We start from the raw sequence: 18,803 nt of genomic DNA on the forward strand, positions 1-18,803 counted from the left end.
GTGCTGTTAGATTTTGTATTTGGGATTTTTCTTGTTTCTTGAGACAGGCCTGGATTGCAATGTATTTTCCTCTCGGGACTGCCTTTGCTGCATCCCAAAGCGTTTGGATTGTTGTATTTTCATTTTCATTTGTTTCCATATATTTTTTAATTTCTTCTCTAATTGCCTGGTTGACCCACTCATTCGTTAGTAGGGTGTTCTTTAACCTCCATGCTTTTGGAGGCTTTCCAGACTTTTTCCTGTGGTTGATTTCAAGCTTCATAGCATTGTGGTCTCAAAGTATGCATGGTATGATCTCAATTCTTGTATACTTATGAAGGGCTGTTTTGTCACCCAGTATGTGATCTATCTTGGAGAATGTTCCATGTATACTCAAGAAGAAAGTATCTTCTGTTGCTTTGGGATGCAGAGTTCTAAATATATCTGTCAAGTCCATCTGATCCAATGTCTCATTCAGGGCCCTTGTTTCTTTATTGACCATGTGTCTAGATGATCGATCCATTGTTGTAAGTGGGGTATTAAAGTCCCCTGAAATTACGACATTGTTGTCAATAAGGTGACTTATGTTTGTGACTTTTTTTATATATTTGGGCCTCCCATATTCGGCACATAGACATTTACAATTGTTAGCTCTTCCTGATGGATAGACCCTGTAACTATTATATAATGTCCTTCTTCATCTCTTGTTACAGCCTTTAATTTAAAGTCTAGTTTGTCTGATATAAGTATGGCTACTCCAGCTTTCTTTTGACTTCCAGCAGCATGATAGATAGTTCTCCATTCCCTCACTTTCCATCTGAAAGTGTCCTCAGGTCTAAAATGAGTCTCTTGTAGACAGCAAATAGCTGGGTCTTGTTTCTTTTATCCATTCTGATACCCTATGTCTTCTGGTTGGCGCATTTAGTCCATTTCACAGTCAGTGTTATTATAGAAAGATATGGGTTTAGAGTCATTGTGATGTCTGTAGGTTTCATGCCTGTAGTGATGTCTCTGGTATTTTGTCTCACAGGATCCCCCTTAGGATCTCTTGTAGGGCTGGTTTAGTGGTGATGAATTCCTTCAGTTTTTGTTTGTTTGGCAAGACCTTTATCTCTCCTTCTATTCTAAATGACAGATTTGCTGGATAGAGGATTCTTGGCTGCATATTTTTTCTGTTCATCACATTGCAGATTTCCTGCCATTCCTCTCTGGCCTGCCAAGTTTCACTAGAGAGATCCGTCACAAGTCTTATCGGTCTCCCTTTATATGTTAGAGCACATTTATCCCTAGCTGCTTTCAGAATTTTCTCTTTATCCTTGTATTTTGCCAGTTTCACTATGATATGTCATGCAGAGGATCAATTCAAGTTACGTCTGAAGGGAGTTCTCTGTGCCTCTTGGATTTCAATGCCTTTTTCCTTCCCCAGATCAGGGAAGTTCTCAGCTATTATTTCTTCAAGTACACTTTCAGCACCTTTCCCTCTCTCTTCCTCCTCTGGAATACCAATTATGCGTAGATTATTTCTCTTTAGTGCATCACTTAGTTCTCTAATTTTCCCCTCATACTCCTGGATTTTTTTATTTCTCTTTTTCTCAGCTTCTTCTTTTTCCATAATTTTATCTTCTAGTTCACCTATTCTCTCCTCTGCCTCTTCAATCCGAGCTGTGGTCGTCTCCATTTTATTTTGCAGCTCATTAATAGCATTTTTTAGCTCCTCCTGGCTGTTCCTTAGTCCCTTGATCTCTGTAGCAAGAGATTCTCTGCTGTCCTTTATACTGTTTTCAAGCCCAGCGATTAATTTTATGACTATTATTCTAAAATTTACTTTCTGTTATATTGTTTAAATCATTTTTGATCAGTTCATTAGCTGTCATTATTCCTGGAGGTTTTTTTGAGGGGAATTCTTCTGTTTCATCATTGTGGATAGTCCCTGGAGTGTTGCGGAACTGCGGGGCACTTCCCCTGTGCTGTCTTGAATAACTTGCGTGGGTGGGCGGGGCCACAAGCAGACCTGATGTCTGCCCCCAGCCCACCGCTGGGGCCACAGTCAGACTGGTGTGTACTTTCTCTTCCCCTCTCCTAGGGGCGGGATTCACTGTGGGGTGGCGTGGCCCATCTGGGCTACTTGCACACTGCCAGGCTTGTGGTGCTGAGCATCTGGTGTATTAGCTGGGGTGGAATGGCAAGGTGCACAGAGGCGGGAGGGGCAGGCTCAGCTCACTTTTCCTTGGGTGGTCCGCTTCAGGAGGGGCCCTGTGGTACCGGGAGGGAGTCAGACCCGCCACCAGAGGGATGGATCTGCAGAAGCACAGCGTTGGGGGTTTGTGCAGTGCAAGCAAGTTCCCTGACAGGAACTGGTTCCCTTTGGGATTTCGGCTGGGGGATCGGTGAGGGAGATGGCGCTGGCGAGCACCTTTGTTCCCCACCAAGCTGTGCTCTGTTGTCCAGGGCTCAACAACTCTCCCTCCCGTTGTCCTCCAGCCGTACTGCTCTCCAAGCAGAGCTGTTAACTTATAACCTTCCAGATGTCAAGTCCCCCTTGCTGTCAGAACACACTCCGTCTGGCCCCTCCACTTGTGCAAGCCAGATTCGGGGCCTATGCTTTGCCGGTGGGCTGCCCCTCCACCTCAGCTCCCTCCCACCAGTCCGTGTAGCGCTCACCACCTCTCTGCCCTTCCTACCCTCTTCCGTGGGCCTCTCGTCTATGCTTGGCTCTGGAGAATCCGTTCTGTTAGTCTTCTGGTGCGTTTTCTGTGTTATCTAGGCAGGTGTGGGTGGAATCTAAGTGATCCGCAGGACGTAGTGAGCCCAGCCTCCTCCTATGCCACCATCTTCCACCCCCCCCCCCCACAATCTCATAGTTTGTGAGATCGAGCCCCGCATTGTTCGATCAGAGCACAGAGCCTACTTGGGATTCTCCTCTCCTCTCTCTCTTCCCCTCCCCCATTCGTGCTCGCTCACTCTCTCTCTCAAAATAAACATTTTAAAAAATAAAGAAAAATAAAAGAAACACTGGTATGAATTATAATTGATAGACAGTAGTCTCTTCTGATTGTTAACAATAGCTTCTGAGAACTTACCTTCTGCCATGCATAAAATAAGCACATTACAAGAATTTCTCATTGAATCCTCATGATAGCCATATGAGATAAGTTCTATTTTTATTTCCCAAAGTAGCCCGGCTTGGATTAGAACTTAGGTCTGCCATCCTCCAAAATTCTTCCTCTTCATCATTACACCATACTGTCTCATGCGTACTCTCTCTACCAAGCAGATATTCCAATCATCAATAAGTAAGAATTAAATATATTAAATATCCTCTCCCAAGTTTGAGAAATGTCTTTTGACAGACTCAAATACAGAATATAACTCCAGAGTATTATTCTCCAAGCTACCAAATCTAGGTCTAGATCAGCCAATATCAATTTAGCTTTGCTTTGTAAAAGAATTGAAGCAGGGATCTTTATAGCCTATAAATCCAATTGGTATTTGTTTTAAAAGCCCAAAAGATTATATGGGATTGCACCAAAGTTTTACTAACCACAGAGACAAATAACTACAGACTTTCCGGACATGGAACAAAAAAGCAAAAAGACAACTAAGAGTGTATGTAATGGATCCTCCAATCTCACTCATTACGAGGTCTTAATGGTGACTGGCAAGTCTCTGCATTTATGGAGGCAAAAGGTAATCAAGGAGACCCCTTTTGAGTTTCTGACAGCCAAGAATCCAGTATCTAAAATGCAATCTGTATAGGAATCAATAAAATATAACCATCACAAAACTGAATAGAGACCATCTGCAGTGGCAGAAATCAACACCAAGCCTAGGGCTCAGTTGAGGCTCTCTGCTACTACCAGGGCTTTAGCTGCAGATAAATACATAGAGAAGACAACCGTGATAAGCAATCAAAATAAATTCAAAAGGAAATTACGGAGAATCCATTCATGTAACAAATACATGGGAGCCCACATATTATGATACAAAAATACACAGACCTTGATACCAAACAGACCCAAGATCTCATCCTGGCCCTTCCAGTTAGTAATAATTATTACAATTGTTACTATGGCTAGCATTTACTGTTTAGTGTGTGCCAAGCAATATAATAAATATTTGACTGACATTCTCAAAAAGGACATGTAGGTAATAAGTGATTCGAATCCCAGTCTGTCTGACTTTAAAATCTATTCTTCATAACAAAAGTTCCTTGTTACAGAAGACTGGGATCTCCTGGCACTTCCAGAGAAATAGATTCCTTCCTCTCTACCCTTCACATACAGCCCTTTCTTCTCTCTGACGTACTTACTAAATGCGGGAATTCAGGGAATTGCTATGGAGCCTCAAGTGATTCATCTTCAGTGTATATAAAAGTCCTTGTCTCACTGGTTGCCTCATTGGGTTGTTGAGAGAATTACATGAAATCATGGTCCCATACAGGGATTATCTCATGGAAGGATTTTTAATAAGTGTTAATTCCCACTGTGTATAGTTACAGTAGGTAGTAATATGAAACTCAAGAATTATAAAGCCCAGCCTATGCCCTTAAAATGTTTACAATCAATTTCATTGCTCTTCATAATGGGGAGGAGAGTCTAACCTTACTAGCCATGCCTTGACATCCACATCAGGACAAAATTCTGGGATAAATGATGTACTGATTTGACCCACGGCAACATTTCATTTAAGCTTTTAGCTTATACAAAACCCTCCTTTGATGTGTTTCTAACCTCTGAAGAAAAAGACCTTCCAAAATGCTGCCCTAAGACTTAGTCTCAACCAGTGGAAATGTACCCATCTTTCTGGCAGCACCATCAATCCTGTCAAGCATCCTCCTGGAATAAAACGGATCTTGCTTGTGCTTTAAAATGCTTATAGCAAGAGTTCTGAAATGCAGTGTGTCCCCATTCTTGTGAACAGAGAAGCACAACCCATTTGTTATGGGTGAAATGCCAAAATCATCAATATGTTTTTTTTCATGAATTTGAACATGACTGTAACAATTAAAATATTATCACTTTTTTTTTAATTTTTTTAATGTTTTATTTATTTCTGAGACAGAGAGACAGAGCATGAGCAGGAGAGGGGCAGAGAGAGAGGCAGACACAGGATCCAAAGCAGGCTCCAGGTTCTGAGCTGTCCGCACAGAGCCTGACTCAGGGCTCAAACTCACGAAACATGAGATCATGACCTGAGCCTTATCAGACGCTTAACCGACTGAGCCACCCAGATGCCCCAAATTATTATTACCCTTATTGCTAGCTTTCTGATATATTTTGCTGAATGAGAAAATGGTGAAACTATGATCTTCCCACTAGAAATGTTTACATAAGGGTCATCCAATGTAAATTTCATGCCAGAAAATTAGATTGAGAATTAATGATCAACTATTGGGTCAGCAGCTTTGAGGTGGGTGGGGAGGGCAAGTAAAAGGTAAGGGATTTTTACCCTGAACCAGGAAGGAAGGAAGGAAGGAAGGAAGGAAGGAAGGAAGGAAGGAAGGAAGGAAAGAAGGGAGGAAAGAAGGGAGGGAGGAAGGGAGGAAGGAAGATGAAAGAAAGAAAGAAAGAAAGAAAGATCTATCATTTTATCATTTGCTCTTCTAAAACATTAATTTAAATGATCACATAATTACTCAATTAGCTACATATCCAGGTTACAGATTCTCTGTTTCAAATACTCTCACATCATCTTTCTTCCTTTTTTTTAAATGTTTATTTATTTGCGGCGGTGGGGGGGGGGGGGGGGCGGGAACAGAACGCAAGCAGAGGAGGGGCAGAGAGAGAGAAAGACACAGAATCTGAAACAGGCTCCAGGCTCCAAACTGTCAGCACAGAGCCCGAAGCCAGGCTTGAACCCAGGGACTGTGAGATTGTGACCTGAGCAGAAGTCAGACATTTAACTGACTGAGCCACAGGGGCTGTGGAGGTTAGGGCTGTCTGCGTGCTGTGGCAGGTGGTGGTTGGTAAGAGAGGAGCACATACACTATGCTGCCAAGTTCCAAGCAGAGAGGGACTTCTTCCAATTGAGGTTATCAAGGAAGGCCTTGTGGGGAACATGGCATGCCAGCTTGGCCTGGAAGGATGAGTAATTCGGACATATGGAGGAAGACCAGAAAAAGGACACCGCAGGCAAAAGAAACATCATGAATAAAAGCAAAGTAACAGGAATGCAAGACGTACGTTCTGGAAACACAAGGAATTCAATCTGCCTAAAGGACTGAGACAGAAATAAGGTTGAAAAGAAAGGTGCAAGTCAGATTGCGGAAAATTTTAACTTCAAACAAGCTAAGGGATTTAGATTTTAATTAGCATGGACATTCACAAGGAGCCTAGGAGTGCTTCTTAAGGGAAAGTAATCTTTGTGAGTAAGGCATAGGTCCCAGCACAGGGTGATAGTTTAACCAATTTCTATTACTATTATCACAGAAAAATCAATAACTCTACAGTGTACTCCATGCTGGAATCATGCCTGCTACCTATCAGCAGACCAAAGAGAAATGATTACTGGCAACTAGAAATGTAAGTTTAGGGAAAAATGTGTTTATTGATGCTTAGTTTGATTTATTGCTGTTTCAAGGGCTTGACAAAAAGAGAAGGCAGGCTCAGAAGTAAATGGCAAGGGTGGTAATATGGCTCAGATCATTTTAAGGGAATATGGAAATGTGTTGTTCTCTCAAACTACCAAGGCACAACATCAAGTTACTACTGAAGAAGGCACCCACCCACCCACCTCCCCCCCCCACACACACACCTTCAAGGATTTAGAAATTGAAAGGGATTCATGAAAATCAACCCAGAGGTCACCAAATCAAAGGTCCCCCATAAGCAGTTACTCCCTTTTTCACACTGCAGCTAGTTAAACAGAAATCCTCACACAGTAAAAACTGTAGAACTCCAAGATTTCATAAAACACTATAATTACAGGTGACTCTCCCTTTGGCTTCTGATTAGATCAACCAGACCCCTTTCGGCCGCAAATGACAGAAACTCAACTCAAATGGCTTACTACACAGAAAGCAATTAATTCACATGGCTTTAAAGCCTAGGACTTCAGATACTGACGTTTCCAGGTACTGAAACAGTATCATCACAAACCACTTTTGCCATCACTCAGCTCTCCTTTCCCTCCAGTTGCCTTCATTCTGTTCTTAAGGAGATAATAATTACCACACAGTTCCAACTTATATTATCTTTATTACTTATGATTCCCCCAAATTAAAATACCCTAGCTCTCACCTTATCTGAGCATCCCCACCCTCCTTTGTAAAATAAAGGCATCATACTGAGTTTCAGGCTTTAAACATGTGACCATTCCTTGACTCAATCTCTATGGTCAGTCAGAAAGAATCCAGCCTGCCCAGCTTTATTATTTCTTTAAATTTCTTCTAACATTTAGTTTATTTTTGAGAGAGAGAGAGAGAGAGAGAGAGAGCGAGCGAGCAGGGGAGGGGCAGAGAAAGAGGGAGGCAAAGAATCCAAAGTAGGCTCCAAGCCCTGAGCTGTCAGTACAGAGCCTGACGCGGGGTTCAAACTCACAAACCACAAGATCAGGAACTGAGCTGAAGTCGGACGCTTAACCAACTCAGCCACCCAGGTTCCCCCCAGCTTTGTTATTAAAGGCAATGCCCAAGGAGTTCAAAGGCAGGGTACCATACAAACCCTGCAATCTCAGAAACTTAGCATAAAAGAAGTTTACTTTGCGATCAAGCATGATTCAGAATGGATGCTCCTTGTTGGCAAAGGGGAGCTCAGCTCCGTGCAGTTATTCAAGGTCTGTGTATGTACTTCATACATACTAGGAAAGCAAAAAAGATTCTGAGCAGGGAAAGGAAATGGCATAGTTGATGTCTTTGTCTTTGGCTTTTACAAACAAGGAAAGGGACATAAAGGTACAATGTAAGTCCACTACTATCTGGTTCAAAGGATCAGAGTTCTAGGCCCAGAATAGCAACTTGCTCACTATGTGAGCTGCAGTACCTCTCCACAGCTTATCTGAGAGTCACCACACTCATTTGTAAAATTAAAGCCCTGTCACTCCCCTGCCCCAAGTCTTGACTTTTTAAAGATCTATACAGTGTATAGATATAAGGTGTCCCTTATAAAAATTAATTTCTCTCTCCAAAATACAGATAATTGAGACTCACTCTGACATAGTGGGATCAAGGCAGGTGAAAAGGCTGTATCAGTCTGATCCCAGCCTCTGTGGATATCGAAAACAAAGATGATGCTATTCTCACAAGATAGAAATAATGTTCCCTCCGCCCACATCTTAACATATGGATGTGGATGGGTATGGTGTTTGGATGAGAGAGTGAGAAGTTATTGTAATTTTAAAGCTTATATAATCTTATGAAAGCCTTGTTCTCTGAGTCAAGCTTATAAGGAAATTATACCAGTAAGACCTCCTAAGATTCTATCTGCCAAAAAGTCTCTTATTTATCTCATGACTCAAATGGATTATGATTACTGGTAAGAAGAAGAAGGGCTCCTGGTGCTTGAAACGCCTAGAATCTAAGCCAGTAGATTCTACTACCTAGCACAGATTAAGCATCAATAAATGTTCAAGGAAGGAAGGTGGGTGGGAGCAGGGAAGGGAGGGAAGGGAGGCAAGGGAGGAGTAAAATGGAAGGGGGGAGGGGTAAGAAAGGAGTAGGGGAAAGAGAGGAAGGGAAAAGGAGAGAAAGGAAGGTAAGTTTGAGGTTTTATAATGGTTGGAAAGGCTTGTTTCAGTGCTTATCACACACAGACACTCACACACACAAAAACACACATACATGCACACCAATACTCAATTGCCCTTTGGTATAATCCTAAAACATTCCCTTGTGCCCGAGCAAACTGCTTTTAGCAACCTTCCCCATCAACTGCTTTCAACAACCTTCCCCATCCGGGATGAGAGGGCATTGTTGTAGGAAATAAAAAGGCCCATTAAATACAATCTTGTCTGCTAGCACCCATTCCAAGAGGACATTCCCATGTGTGTTTATCATGAAGACCAATCAGTAGGGAAACACTTTGTTTACAATAACCATCCCTGTTAACACTTAAATATCAGTCAAAGGAGGTTAAATGCCACAACAAACCACCCCAAAACTTTGCAAAGAGGAATTCTATCATGTCCAGTATAGGTTAACTGTGGAGGAATCGGTCATTTGCTGACTACCTTGAACCCTTCCACCTTGAACCTGCACAGCCTCCTAGGTCCTCAGAATTTTTCCAAGGAAATCCTTCAGCTATAAATTGGGGACAAAGAATGGAGAATCATGTGCAAGAGGTGGATGAAACCTAGAACTGCCTACAATCTGCCCACATCCCACTGGGAGCACTCAGTCACATGACCCTACTTCACAGCAAGGAAGTCTGGGAATGGAATCTACCCCTGCTCCAGAGAAGGAAAATGATTTCACAAACAACGAGTCAGTCTCTAACACAAATTATACATTTCTCCCTACTTTTTCACCACTAATTCCTGATGTGTCAGCACTTCCAGGGCTAACAACATTTTTATAATCTTCATGCTGGCTAAAGTCACCCAAAGAAGATTTTACTAACTGGGAAAACAGGTTAAGGCAGCACCTCCATCATCCAGGTCCCAATTCAACAGAACTATTAGGGAAAACCGAAAAGAAAAGAAAATCTGGGGGTTGCCAAGGTGAGCATCCAATGCTGACCAACCAATACATCCTGATCTTGGATCCCTTCTCCAGCCACAGTCTGGGGGGGCACTCCAGAAGGACGAGCAACCTCATACGAGTGGCTGAGAAAGAAAACCCATTCACGGACGAAATCGCCTTGAATTCTGCTGCACAAGTCATATTATATCTTTTCTGGTCAACCTGTTAAATCTCTTCTTTAGATTTAAGATAGTAAGGCCATGTTCATCAACTTTGTTTCTGGTAACTACAAATGCTGGTAACCTGCACCATCAGGAGTGGTGAGAAGCTCGTGCTCCTTAGGAACCTTAGCCTTGGAAAGCAGAGCCTGAAGCAAAGGCTTATGTGATCCTACTGTATCTGGAGTTCAAACACATGCAACAGAGGTGAGGGATGAGGGAAGTGAAAACAAGGAAGGAGGGTAAAAGCTGACTGAAACTGGCCATTGCTGAGTACAACTAATTGCTCTATCTTACAGAATCAACATTCAAAAAGCTGCATTATAAACTGAGTCTCAAGACTCCCATGGGGGGAAAGGTGGCAGAGTTTACTCACTGGCTTCCTTCTCCCACTGGAAAAGATATGCCTGCTAGACATTAACTTCCAGCACGCTTTCAGATTACACATGCATGTGAACTGATTAGGGCCACATGGCACCATATATCACGTTGCACCTCAACATCAACAGGGAAGCCCTGGGGTGGAAGGCAAGAGGTGTGTCATGTGGGCATGAGGAGAGGTGCTGCCCATGATGCTTGCATAAAGTCAGTCAGGGGTCACCTCACTGGTAGCTGCAGCATTGAGACCAAGAGGATCTGAAATGGGGTGTGACACAAGATTCCTCAAGAGACCCACAGGCCAGAATGGGTCCTCCCAGGTAACATTCTGTAAGCGTAGTACTAACAATAATCAGAATTCAGCTTACCGCAGGTTAAATATTCATGGAGCTCTTACCTGCATGGAGAAAGCAATGAAGGGAATGCTGAGTGAGCAAGAGTCAGAGCCAGGAAGACACTCTGTCTATCTTTGGATGCATCTATGAGCCCCTGTGGAGATACGAGAGGACTATTTATTTCATCCTTCACAACGCTTAGCTGGCTCCTTCCTGACGTTTCTGCTTGGGCGTGAATCCAATTGTCCTACCTTTGCTACAACATCCAGTCCATTTTACTTGTAAGGGTTCTTTTAGAAAAACTCAAGTTACAAAGGAAAAAAAAAAAACACTCTTGCACTAGCTCAAGTCCAAGAGTAGTTTGAGGTAAATATTCACATCTCATGGGTACTCAAGAAAAGCTGAGCAAACGTATCTCAACAACAGCAGAAACTGAAGCAACTCCAGGGAGCTACTCTCCCTGTCATTCCCTTAGCTTCCTGCTTCCTTCCTTTTGTGGAATCATCTCACTTTTCACTTTTGTCCCAACTACATTCCCTGAGTTCCATTCTCTCAATGTTTGGTAGGTATATATCCCCATAATGACTATCCCAACCCAAATATTATGTGACCTTTAAGTACAAATGCTACTAGTAAGTCTCCTCTGGTCCTAATTTCCAGAGAGGAAATCTTTATCGTTTTAAAAGTCATTCCATAAATACCATGGGTCACTGGCTATGTTTTAGATCTCCTTAGTTTCCCCCAAGAGTTTCCCAGTCCTGGCTGTTTTGACTGTGTCTGTGGGGTAAGGCCCTGAAGCTTCATGTGCATTATTTGGGACTCCAGAGAACCAAATCACTCCCCTTTTCTAAGTTGTAACCATCTGAGGCAAGCACAAAGAATAAAATCAGCATCAAATTAGAGTGCCCACTTAACTACTGGTCCATGTAGGCTAGAAATCATGGCTGGGCTTCCCCCCTTCCACCTCTGCTCTGAACTTACCCACCCAATTACAGAAAGAGAGCCTAGAAGAGAGAAAGTAGAGGCCTAAGTAAATGAGGCTCCTACTGGTGAGTTACCAAATGTAGACCAGATTGGGAAGTTCTCCAAGAGAGAAGAAAAAGAGAGAGTCTACTTCTGGCACACTCTTGGGAGACCCACCATTAACTTGAAACAATATTATTAGCCATTTGTCCTCCCAAGGAGAAGGCCAAATGAGGAAATAAAGAAGATGTAAAAAGATCTGTCTCCAACCCTTCAGGACAAGTAGAAATGCTGGCATACATTCCCTTTCCTACGAGAAGAGTCTGACATGGGGTTGAGAAAAGAGAAGGGATCCCCTCAACTGATTCACCAGGGACTACGGATCAGAGATCCCTGGCTTTGATTCCCATGAGCTTTCAGCACCCAGAAAGAAATAAAAGTCTTGCTTTCCAAAGAAACAGCAGGGCCAGACCCAGAGCAGGAGAGAGGCTGTCCAGTGATAGTTAAAACTGCTATATAATAAGTATCCTATTGTGTTTTCTTTTTGCTTCTAAATTGAAATCTGTAAAATGAGGTAGCTGGAATCCAAGTGAATTTCAAGACCAAGAGGATATCAATCAGAAGACAGGTAAGCAATCAGCATGGCCAGCTGCGCGTTCCTGAGGGAGGTGTTCAGAGTTGCTGCCTCCCCTGAAGGACGGGCAGATTGAAAGCCATTTCTTTGGAGGGTCAGAAGAGAATCTGATCTCTTGCCTATGTGCCCTGCCTCTGGCATCCTGCAGGCTCTCAGCAAAAGAGCTCAATTCCCTAAACACCCCCCTGGAAAGAAAATTCCTTCTCTACTTATGGTTTGAATGATATGTCTCAGCATTTGCCCAAAGTGGTGATTTCACTAGTTCTAAGTAGGCTTTATGACGCACAGAGGGCTCTGCCTGAACAAATCATCCCATGTCCATAGGGAGGTAGGATAAGGAAGTGCACATAGGCAGGGCCAGTATTCTCCTCTCATGTTTTGGGGTGCACTCCAGCACACAAAGGGGCAATAAACACCACAAAATCATATGCTAAAAAGACCTACTGTGAGCCTCAGAAAGTGTGGAAAAGATGATGAAGTGATTCATTCATTCTTTTATTTGCTCTTCATTCAACTAATATTTATTACCTGTCTGCTATGTGCCTACAGTTATTACAAAAGTTATGTTAGTCCAAACACGTAGCAAAAATCATATATAGACTGAATAATACATTCATCTTGCATATATATGAAGGACTAATTTTTGCAAAGTAGGTATACGGTGGAGAGAAAAGTCAATTCTCATCTCCCACACCTTCTAAACTGCAGTGCTCCAAACCTGAGATGCGTTCTCTAAACAGGCCCATTCCCCGGTTATGTCACCCATTTTCATGGTTTTAAAAGCCACTGCCAAATTTCTATCTCTAACTCAGACCTCCCCACTGAACTTGAGCCTAGAATATTCCATTCCCCATCTGACATCTACATGCTTATGTCTATAGGCTACATATGCCCAAGGCGAAGCTTCTGATCTTCCTCCACCAAGCATGCACCTTGCATAGGCTTTCCTATTTAATGAATGGTAACCACATCCTTCAAGGTGCTCATCCCCAAAGCCTGAGACATCTTTATCACTTCTCTCTTTTTTTTTCAATATATGAAATTTATTGTCAAATTGGTTTCCATACAACACCCAGTGCTCATCTCAACAGGTGCCCTCCTCAATACCCATCACTCACCCTCTCCTCCCTCCCACCCCCCATCAACCCTCAGTTTGTTCTCAGTTTTTAACAGTCTCTTATGCTTTGGCTCTATCCCACTCTAACCTGTTTTTTTTTTTCCTTCCCCTCCCCCATGGGTTTCTGTTAAGTTTCTCAGGATCCACATAAGAGTGAAAACATATGGTATCTGTCTTTCTCTGTATGGCTTATTTCGCTTAGCATCACACTCTCCAGTTCCATCCACGTTGCTACAAAGGGCCATATTTCGTTCTTTCCCATTGCCATGTAGTACTCCATTGTGTATATAAACCACAATTTCTTTATCCATTCATCAGTTGATGGACATTTAGGCTCTTTCCATAATTTGGCTATTGTTGACAGTGCTGCTATAAAGATTGGGGTATCACTTCTCTCTTAAGTAACCACGTGTAACCAGTCAGCAAATTCTGCCAGCATCACATTCATTCATTCAAAATATATAGAGAATCTAACAGCTTCTTAGCACTATCACCATCACCATGTCCCTGGACCAAGCCACCTTCAACTCTCATCTGGATTACTGTAACTCTCCCTGGTTCTGCCCTTTTCCTTTGCATCTGTTCTCAAGATAGCGATCAGAGGGATTATTAGCAACATAAATCAAATCAGCTCATTCCTCCATTCCAAACTTTCCAGTGGCTTCCTATTTCACTCAGAAGACAAAAGTTCCTTCCAATAACCCATTAGGTCTTCATGATATGAATTACATCCAGTCACACCCCCACCCAACTCCCATTCATTCACTTTGCTACAGCCACATTGGTCTCTTTGGTCTTCCCTGAAACAGCTAAGCAGACTTCAGGACCTTTGCACTTGATGTTTCCTCTCTCTGGAATACTCTTCTCTAAATTATCAATATGACTCACTTTCTCACTCCCTTCTGATGTGTCACTTTGTATATAAAAACATTCTATACAACTACTGTCCCTCAAGTCTCCTTACTCCCTTACCATGCTTTATTTTTTCTTTTGTGTTATTTTCACCATCTTATATACCAAGGTGCTCCTGTTTATTTTCCTTCATGAAAGCATAAATTTTGTTTCATTCTCTGGCATATTCCAAGCACCTAGCACAGTTCCTGGAATATAGTAATTCCTCAATGAGGAAGATTCACGCACTACTCAATACATGAGTAAATGGTCCTAAAAGCTGGCAACAGAATTTCTCTTTAGAAGACAACTGACTTTGTTGGCAAAATACCTCGATAAGTCTTTGGGATACAAGGTGAAGCCTCAAGTACATGGATGTAAGTAGGAACCGAGGGAAGAAAACCATGAGATATTAAGAGGAATTTGGGGGGGGGGGTTCTTGAGAGAAACAGAGAGGCAAAAGAAGGTACAGATAAGATAGATAAAGTAGCTATGGAAATAGTGTGGCTAAAAGGACCAACTGAGGCAAGTGAGAAAAAGCTCTTCATGGTGAAAAATAAAACCTATTATAAACAAAAGGTTTATATTCAATATTCTTTTTGAAGGTGTTCTGTTAAACTTCTCATGTTTCCTCAATGCATAAATCTTGTTAAACTTATTCATTGCTTTATATATGTCTTATGTATGCTGGGCAACATAAGTACTAGTACTTATGAGTACTTAAGAGTCTAGTACTCAGTACTAGACTCTTCCACCCTGGCAGATTGAGGGAACCAGGCAGAAGCTGCAACAATCACAATCTAAAGACCCATATCTGAGTTCTGGTGTCATCACTTTTTAACTATAAATCCCTGGGCAAGGCTCCAAGCTTCTGTTTCCCCAACTGTACATAACAAACAGTTACACACACTAGTGATACAAATAGAGTCACATCACTTCTAGTAACTTTATTAGCAATAAAGCCAGTATCTCCCTCTGGAAGCTCATTTCCATGAATTATCCAAGAAACTCAAGGGATTTAGAGACCCATAAAAATATTTTTTTTTTCTTATCCAGGGGTATGGAAAGTAGAGTCTGAGAAGTCAACAGATGTGCTTGTGCTTCCTTGCTGGAGCTGGTTCCTTACCAAAGTCGCTGTGGATCCACTGCTGTGATATTTCACTGCTCCAGATTCTAGCACAGTGATTCTTCAAGAGAGGCGAATCTCAGTTCCTTCAGAGCTATGCCCAGCCAACAAAGCCTCAAAGTTGGACTTCTGCTATAGATCTGATCACTAACACTATGGAGTTCTCCTAGACAGTCACTTTCCAGGGAACCATTTAGCTCTAGAGTACTGGATTACTCTTGGTTCTTGATCCTCTGCCTCTCGGATCCAAAACCACCTCTGCACCTTCTTTCCAAACTGCTTTTCTTTGATGACCTCAAAACTACAAAAGTCTAATCATAGCTTCTGCCTTCAGAATATGAGCCTACTTGCATACCCTTTTAAGAGTAGCTAGCCAGGGACTTGAGAAGGACATACTGGACCATTCAAAGAAAAGCTAGTCTCAGTGGCTCTAAACACATTTACCCTTCAAAGGGGATGTCATGTTAAGGTAACCACACCACTCTCCTGAATGAGGGGGATCTGCCTGAGATGATTCCAAGGTGATTTCCTGGCACCCATAGAAAAAATAATCTCACACTGCTGTATGTCCAACTTTGTAACTGGAAGGATCATATGTGATCATGTGAAAGTGCTCCCTTAAGCATGGTGCGCTATACTGACGTTATTATAGTCATAAAGATGACTGAATTCTAGCAGTGTAAAAAACATATGCCACAAAGCAAAGCAGACTAGAAAAAGAATCCAGTTCTGCCACTTAATATCTGTGCAACTTTGTGCAAGTCACTTAACCTCTCTGAGCATTCACTTGTAACATGAGAAAATTATAATAATATTATAATATTAGTGGTATTAATATGGTATACTAATAATACAATATCAATAATTATCTCTTGGAGTTATAAGGAATATTTATGAAATGCCAAACAGGCAAAATATCTACATTAGCTCCAGGCACAGAGTAGTAAGTGCTCAATAAATTGTAACTATCATCATTTTTATATATAGCTCTAAATCTAGCAAATGTTTATTGACTACAAAGTATAATGAAACACACATATGTATTATTCCATTTAACACTTAGCTGTGTGGTCACTACTCTACTGCCCATTTTGCAGATAAGGCCATTAAGGCCTAAAGAGAATGGTATGTTGCCAGAATTATACTACTAGAAGCCAGCACAGGGAGTCTTTGCACCCATGTCCCTGCCAGCCACATAACGAATCACTCCCGCCCTCGGTGACTTACAGCAACCAGCATTTGTAGTCAGCTGTGATTCTGCTGATAAGCCACCTCAGCTGAGTGGCTTAGCTTCAGGCTGCACATTCTAAGTCTGCTCCATTGTCTTACTCTGGATCCCAGGCTGAAAGGACTGTGGCTACCAGGGCCATGTCCTTCCTGTGAGACATAACCAAAGCACAAAGGGGCAGGCCCAACCGCACAAGCATGTTCCAAGCCCATCGCGTCTGCTAACATTCCAAAGCAGGTCACGTGGCTAAGCCCAACTACAGTGAAGAAGGGAAGTATACTACTCTACAGTGCAAAGGAGGGAGACTATCTTCAGAACAATAATTCAAACAATCACACCAGATCTCACCACCTCCAGAATCTCAGCTCTAACTCAGTCTCCCACAATGCCTCTCTACTGCTCTAAAACAGTACCTCTCTAACCAAAAAATCATTATTAAGCCTCTTTTTCAGTATTAACCTGCATGGGATCTTAGGTTCCTTTTACTTATTGCGTATATCACCTGGCTTGGCTCTTTAAAACAGCTGAAACAGCCCAGCTGGAGGGTAAATGAAAAGTTGATAGTCCATCATTCGTCGCTCACAGCAAAATCCAGACTGTGCAGCCCAATAAGCAACCCGCTGGGTTTACAAATTTGCCATGCTTCGCTCTGTTAAAACTTTATTGGGCACAGTATGGTAACTCAATTAATAGTGAGAATGACACTGGCAAGTGTCACTGGCATTGTGACCAATTATTTTTTCCTTAATATCTTTTTTAAATCACAAGCTGACCAAATTCAACAAGAACCATGTTCTTCCACAGGGCGTATTTAGTCTGTCCCTGTCTTCCCCATTAGCTTCCATCACCAGAGTCCCACAACTCTGTCACCAGCTAAAAGCCTCTCTCTTCTCCCAACAACAGTGTACCTTCTCCCCAAAAGAGCTAACTGAAAACACAAATCAAGCTGTTTGGAAGGATTTTGTGTTACTGGTAGTTTTTTGTTTTGTTTCCTATAAATCAAAATTTGCTGACTTTATTCTTTTGGCTTACTCACAGTGGTTCTTTTTTAGAAAGCACAGACACAAAAACAAACTGCAAAGCCAACCTGAATTACCACCTAAAGAAATTCAAGAGGAGGGACTCAAAAACACGAGCATATTCCCTGAAAAACCCATAGGGACCTGACCTTCCAAGGTGTCCTAGACTCCAGCTGTCCCACTGAAAATGAACTTGTCATTTTCAGCCCAGAGATGGAACTTGACTGACTTACAGTAGCCAGCTGGGCTAAAAGTCAAAGGATGCCTAATTTTAATGCATAAGCAATTGGCTTGCCAACCTACCATCTTCAGAAAAGAAAAGCTCTACTATACCCAATGTTCAATCCAGAAAAGTCTCATGATTGGGAGTTATTTCAAGTTATTTCAAGCGTAAGTCCAGATGGGCAGGGGATGGCCCTCTATATTTAACACATATTTATCAGGGTTGAAGAAACCCATGTCATCAGAAAACAGAGAATATATGTACTTAGAGTATCTCCCAGAAAGTAACTTTCCATCTTGTCCCTTGTGATTGGATTCTGAACATTACCAATAGAAGAAAAGCCACCTACATGGATGCTAGTATACTTGCTGAAGCACCGTAGGATCTCCCATCTCGGATCCTTGTATTTCTTTTCCCCACCAAACCAATACATACAGAAAAGGCTCTCCATTGTCTCTAGTCATAGCAGATTGATAATGTCTTCAGGCTAGATTTCCACGTCCTTATGGCTAGCTTTGGGGTTAATGCTGAAGTACACAATTTCTGGGCTCAGCCCAGTCCTAAACTGATGATACGTCAGCTAATAGGTCTCCATAAAAACTTCAGTTAGCTCCATGTGTCCATCGGTCAGACTGTGGTGTGTACACAGAGCCAGGGTCACAAGCAAAAAAACACACTAAATGATGCATCTTGGGTCTGAATTTTCCATCCACAACTTCCCCCAGGAAACAGCTTGTTAGTCTCAGACTGCTGAAGCACATGCATTTTTTTTTATTCCTTCTATGGCTTCAACACAGTCTTGTAGTAACTGAATTTCTTTGTGCCTTGGATCCAGTGCTTCAGCAGAGCTCCGGCTCCAAGAGTGATGATCCACTGGAATGAAGAAGCCACTGTTGGTAGAAATGAACATGGGCACTAGCCCATCACTCTTTCCAAACAGGGAATGAATGTACTTGGTCACTTCCACCACCGTTTCCTGAAATTTCTTATCTCCAGTGAGCCAAGAGAGTATTATGAACTCAAATGGAACGCTCATCACTTTTGACACTATGCTGACATGTTAGGAGACCTCGCCA

The sequence above is a fragment of the Prionailurus bengalensis genome, chromosome D1, assembly GCF_016509475.1.
Source record: "Prionailurus bengalensis isolate Pbe53 chromosome D1, Fcat_Pben_1.1_paternal_pri, whole genome shotgun sequence".
NCBI lineage: Eukaryota > Metazoa > Chordata > Mammalia > Carnivora > Felidae > Prionailurus > Prionailurus bengalensis.